Source organism: Zingiber officinale, chromosome 11A (genome assembly GCF_018446385.1).
Source record: "Zingiber officinale cultivar Zhangliang chromosome 11A, Zo_v1.1, whole genome shotgun sequence".
Taxonomy (NCBI): Eukaryota; Viridiplantae; Streptophyta; class Magnoliopsida; order Zingiberales; family Zingiberaceae; genus Zingiber; species Zingiber officinale.
In genome coordinates, this window is record NC_056006.1 from 88,527,753 (window position 1) to 88,534,303 (window position 6,551).

The window sequence follows — 6,551 nt, forward strand, 5'->3', positions numbered from 1 at the left end:
ACGTTCATGAACAACGTTCATGAACAATGTTCACGAACCATATTTATTAATAAAACTCTTTCAATATGCCAAATAAATAATACAATAAAATAAATAAATTTAAATTATCAATCTTAATAACTAATCAAAAAATTAAAAGTTTCAAACAATCAAACAAGCTTGAATTGAGAGCTTGATAACATCTAAACGAACCAAGCTCAAACCAAGCTCAAGCCAAGCTCGAACCAAGCCCAAGCCAAGCTTGAATTGAGAGTTTGATAACATCTAAATGAACCAAGCTCGAACCAAGCTCAAGCTCATAAAAAATAAACCAAGCCAAGCTTGAACACTCATTTCAAAAGCTTGGTTTATTTTAAGCTCGGCTCGGCTCGGCTCGATTATCTTATCAAACAAGCTTGAACACCCCAAAGCTCGGCTCGGCTCGGCTCGTTTATAGCCCTAGTGTGGAGCACTCACGAAGTATGTGGTCGGGGCGAATGTGAATCCGCCGAAGAAAGAGAGTAGGCCGCCGAAGAAGGGGAAGGTCATGCCGATGAACATGGTGAATGCTGCAATAGTTCACAGACCAAGGAATTTAGCTCTGCTCGTCGATTTATTGAATGGAATCGTTAAGTGTGAGTGAGGAAATCAATGGAGCAGGGAGGCTTACTGACATAAGCACTTCGTGTTATCAGGCGAAGAGTTAGGCCAGGAGGAAAGCGAAGCTCTTTGACCAGATAGCTCTCCATCATGTCGAACACAGGCATCGCGTAGATCTGCAGGAGCTCTGCGTCGTCGGCTGGAGAAGAAGCGGAGAGGGCTTTTTCGGCGGACGAAGAGGAGGTCTCGCTTAGGATTTTCTTATTTTTTTTCGTGCTAAGCACGTGCTTTTTTTTTTTTTTTGTCGTGTAGCGACGGGCACAGAGGGCGCAGGGGACGCGGGCGCAGAGGATCCGGTCTCCACTAGGGGGCCCTGTGGTCCCTCGAACCTGGGGCCCACCACCCAATATTCCCTGCCTCCGTCCACTTCGGCACCCTTGCGCATGGTTCCAGTCGGACAAGATCCTGCGGATCATCCTAGTTGATCAGTTGACATATGATCGATGTTGTCATAATAAAATCATAGGGTCGATCCTCGGAACAGCTAAGGAATAAATTTTTTATTCTCGTATTACACCCTATCCGTTACATGCTTGCTTGGATGTTGCGATTTATCTTCCTCGTGATGATCCTGAGTCAGATACAACAGGGACGTTGGGAGTAAGTGTTTCATCTTTTTACCACAATGATTCCAGTTGACAAGCATCTCCGCCCGGTGATCCTCCATCGATCCACGGCCTGGACTGATTAGAATCACAATATACTCCAACTTTACCCTCCGGCCAATATCTACTCACTTTGCCGGTCATGGTTTTGGACAGAATGTCTTATGCAAAAGATTATTCACTTTCCTTTCAATTTACATGGTAAAAAATTATTCGCTCATCCTCATTAATTGGTCCCATTGATCATCATAATAAATCGGAAAACACTTGTAACAAATAGTTCAGGAGTTTAGCATCTTTTAGTTGCGTGTCTCATTTAGAGTAAAAATTCTTACAAATTCGTCGTAGCTGAGACTCGGACTGTAAATATCTGAGTGACAATTTGAATACTATGCCATTACATTATAGTCGGGAGGACCTTATTAACTCGTCCCTAGATTAATAGAGAGGATGTAATCATAAATGACTTTATCAATTCCATCAATTCATCCGGTAACATCATGAGAGAGTTAATGATATTGCCCAGATGGATGAGATGCCCAGTATTCTGGGGAGTTGTCACATGAGGTCTTGGGGTTGAAACTTGGCGTGACCGAGTATAACCTCCTCCATGTCTTAGTCATTTGTACTAATGGTTAGTAGTCACCCGTGATTTACCTCCTCCGTATTGACCTAAGGACGGATTAACAGAGATGTTGGGGGTGAATGAATCATCTTTTTACCCCATAAAATATTAGGATTTATGTCTGTCAGTCTCGAGATTCAACCCCACATGCTCGATATGGAACCATCATATATTTAACATTTCAGCTAGCCGGTTAACCCCCCTGTGGAATTTAGTTATTTCATAAATTGGCAGAGAGAAACAGAAGAATTAATCAGTTTGATTAATTTGTTAAAATATTATTTTATTATGTAAGTTATTTGATAATAATAATAATTATTATATAATTTAATTAATTCTCATCTAGCAACGTATTTTCTCCCAAGGTGCCATCAGACTGGCCATTGTTTTTGTTTTTCAAGGATTAGCACATGAGAGTTCAATCACTAGACTACTTTATTATAGAAGACAGCCAGCTAAAGCCATGCTTTACACGTTTGTTAATTAATTAATTAATTAGCTCCATGATCTGCCGAGAGGGATTGTATATTAATTAATTAATTAGCTCCATGATCTGCCGAGAGGATCTCACAGAGCCTCTTCCTCTTGTTTTTTTTACCTAGATCGATCGATTTTTTCATATTTTGGTGATCCACCAAAAATTTGCATGCCATTTTGGAGGCATGGGGTCGGAGAGAGCGACTCTTCAACAGCATCCTTTTTTTCGTGGGTTTGCTTTATTAGAGTACTATGATCCTGTTCGAAAGTTGAATCAGACGAAGATTGGTCGCGATGGCTTAGTTATTGATGGAAAGTCGTGGGCGATTCGGTTTCCACGGGCGGCTGAAGATGCTACAGGACCCTGCACACGCTCAGACAATCTCCCCTCCCTCACGTTAGAGACCAGAACCCAGGGAAAAAGTCCCCAGATCAGGCCCTCCGACGCTCAAGTCAGGTCCTTTTTTCCCAGAAAAAACAGAGAGACTGAAAAGGAGAAGTTGTGGAAAAAATGACTAGAGAGCGTGTACCCGCGTACAAGGAATCTCCTCCTTTTTATGCACCCGCCTTGCTTCCAGAACCTGCAACCCTGTCAGAAAACGTTAGACGCTAGGCTTTGTCGTATATCCCGGACACCTGTCGTGCTGCTATTGGTCATGAAGGCATCTTCTTGTTTGGGAACCTCCGCCTTTACACATGAGTTTTGTCTTGTAGTGAAGGACATCTGTCAGGCTACTATTGGTTATGAGGACATCTTTTCGTTTAGGAACCTCTGTCTTCGCACGTCTCACTGGTATGTAATGATTACCCTTGACGGACAATTGTGATCCTCCGACTCCTGCACAGCTTAGCTCATCTTATTTATCGCGTTCTGCATCTACCTCACACCCCTTGATCAGATCACGCCTCTAAGCGTTACTTGTCAGTCGGGCTCACCCTGAACAGCCGTGTCGATCACAGTCTATACCCTGTACCCTGTATTTCCTTGCGCTCGGCCATAAGCCTGTAGATCGGGCTGTCTTTACACAGCTCTGCCGTTTCCGACCTGTGATTTGTGACTTGCACTTCCGGGCCTTCGAATCGCAGACCTGTAGATCGAGCTGTCTTTACACAGCTCTGTCACTTCCGACCTGTGATTTGTGACTTGCACTTCCGGGCCTTCGAGTCGCAGACCTATAGATCGAGCTGCCTCTACCCAGCTCTGTCAATCCCGACCCGTGAGTATTTGCTGGTCTTCGACCGTAAGCCTGTAGATCGGGTTGTCTTTACACAGCTCTGCCGCTTCCGACCTGTGGTTTGTGACTTGCACTTCCGGGCCTTCGAATCGCAGACCTGTAGATCGAGCTGCCTCTACCCAGCTCTGCCGCTTCCGACCTATGATTTGTGACTTGCACTTCCGGGCCTTCGAGTCGCAGACCTGTAGATCGAGCTGCCTCTACCCAGCTCTGCCAATCCCGACCCGTGAGTATTTGTTGGCCTTCGACCGTAAGCCTGTAGATCGGGTTGTCTTTACACAGCTCTGCCGCTTCCGACCTGTGATTTGTGACTTGCACTTCCGGGCCTTCGAATCGCAGACCTGTAGATCGAGCTGCCTCTACCCAGCTCTGCCAATCCCGACCCGTGAGTATTTGCTGGCCCTCGACCGTAAGCCTGTAGATCGGGCTGTCTTTACACAGCTCTGACGCTTCCGACCTATGATTTCTACCCAGCTCTGCCAATCCCGACCCGTGAGTATTTGCTGGCCCTCGACCGTAAGCCTGTAGATCGGGCTGTCTTTACACAGCTCTGACGCTTCTGATCTGTGATTTGTGACTTGCACTTCCGGGCCTTCGAATCGCAAACCTGTAGATCGAGCTGCCTCTACCCAGTTCTGCCAATCCCGACCTGTGCCCGGTGTTCCGCCTGCCGTCTCCCTTTGTCTTTCAACTACTTTTATCCCTTGATCGGCAAGTCTGCCGGGTCTCTGACTACCCCATATGCTTGCCTCTGCCTGCCTAGTCAGCTTGACTATTGACTGCCAAGCTACCTTAACTATTGACTGCCAGGTCACCTTGACTATTGACCGCCACGCCCTCTTGACTTTTAACCGCTATATGGCCTTGACTCTTCTCATCCTTTCCTCCGGAGGCCCCTCCATTGCCAACCGTATCACAAGCCTCCCTCATAAGTCTAGTCGAAGGAGGACGACAGTCTGACTGACTAGACCTCAGCACATCTCTAAGATCTCAGCATATCTCCGTCACCTCAGCATATCTCTAAGATCTCAGCATATCTCCGTCACCTCAGCATATCTCTATGACCTCAGCCTATCTCTGTGTCTTACCACACCTCTGCGCGCTCTGTTTCCTGCCTCACGCATCAACCTTTGTGTCGCGTCGCCTGGGATACCATGCCTCCTTAATTGCTTCGCCAGTCGCTTGGGGTACCGTGCCCACATAGTTGCTTTGACTTGGCTACCCATCCTCTTTATAAAGAGCCTTACGGTCACTTCTTTATTCTATCCTTCTTCTGTCACGCCTTCCCACTTTCTTTTGCTAACCCGCGTTCCACCAGCTTCTTCCCCGCGCGATGCATTCTCCTTTTTCTGAGGAGGTTGATCAACCACCTTCCCAGATGCGGATAGATCAGCTCACCTTACAACTTGCCGAGAAAGAACGTGAACTGGAGCGCGTATCCAAGGATCGAGCTCGTCAGCTAGCTGCCTTGCACTCCATGGAAGCCCAGTATCGTCTCGCGAAGTCTTGCGTGCATGCTGAGAAGGCGAGGAAAGAGGAATGCTAGGCTAGCCTGCAGCGCCAATTTAGTCTTTAGGACCGTTTGCAGCAAGAGCATGAAATGGAGCTATCTCTCCTCCGTGCGTATCTCGACGACAAGCAAGACACAATCGCCCGGCAACAAACAGTCATCAACTCCCTACACGCGCAGCTGGCTCGAGCCTTAACGCCCTAGAGGCTCCTGAGTCCCCAGACATTTCTTCACACGGCAGTGCTCATTCTCCATGACCAATCCTTTCCCCGAGTTAAAACTAGTTCAAGCCATAGTTGTCTCAGTGGCTCCTTTGCCGCAAAGCGTTCCCTCTTGTGGCCTTAGCTGTATCGCCTGCTTATTGAACTGTGCTGTTGTACTTGTATATCTGTCCTTTTCCGGCATAGTCTTTCCTGCTCAATTTTCATCTAGCAAGCATTTTTAGAAACTGGTCCGTATGTACGAGCTAAGAGTTGCATCATGACTCCTTTTTATGTATGAATTTTGGATAATAAAACCAACATAGTGCTTGAAAATTAAAACTGCAATGAACGTGCAAAACCTGATTCCGCAATTCATATTGATGCTTTAGGGGTAGGGTGGATGGCCTCCCGTACTCTGTACCTTGCATATTTGCAATTTGCATAAAGGAACTACAACAAGGCCAGATGTAGCTAACCTAATTATTGGGAGACGTTCCGCTCATCGTGAGGCATATCCATCTGAAAGGTAGTTAGGCGTGGGCGCCGAGTTCGCTTATGATTTTTCGCAGGGGAGATGATTTTTGATTCCCGCATGGGGGCCGACCTAGAAGGTCGTTGGGCGTGAGGACAGAGCTCACTTTTGATTCTCACCTGGGAGCTGACCTGAAAGGTCGTTGGGCGTGAGAACAGAGCTCACTTATAACTCGCACTGGGGCGAGAGTCTGGGACTACCGACCTAAAAGATCGTTGGGCGTGAGCACAAGGCTCACTTTTAATTCTCACATGGGAGCCGACCTGAAAGGTCGTTGGGCGTGAGAACAGAGCTCACTTATAACTCGCACTGGAGCGAGAGTCTGGGACTACCGACCTAAAAGGTCGTTGGGCGTGAGCACAAGGCTCACTTTTAACTCGCACTGGGAGCCGACCTGAAAGGTCGTTGGGCGTGAGAACAGAGCTCACTTATAACTCGCACTGGGGCGAGAGTCTGGGACTACCGACCTAAAAGGTCGTTGGGCGTGAGCACAAGGCTCACTTTTAATTCTCGCATGGGAGCCGACCTGAAAGGTCGTTGGGCGTGAGAACAGAGCTCACTTATAACTCGCGCTGGGAGTCTGGGACTACCGACCTAAAAGATCGTTGGGCGTGAGCACAAGGCTCACTTTTAATTCTCGCATGGGAGCCGACCTAAAAGGTCGTTGGGCGTGAGAACAGAGCTCACTTATAACTCGCACTGGGGCGAGAGTCTGGGACTACCGA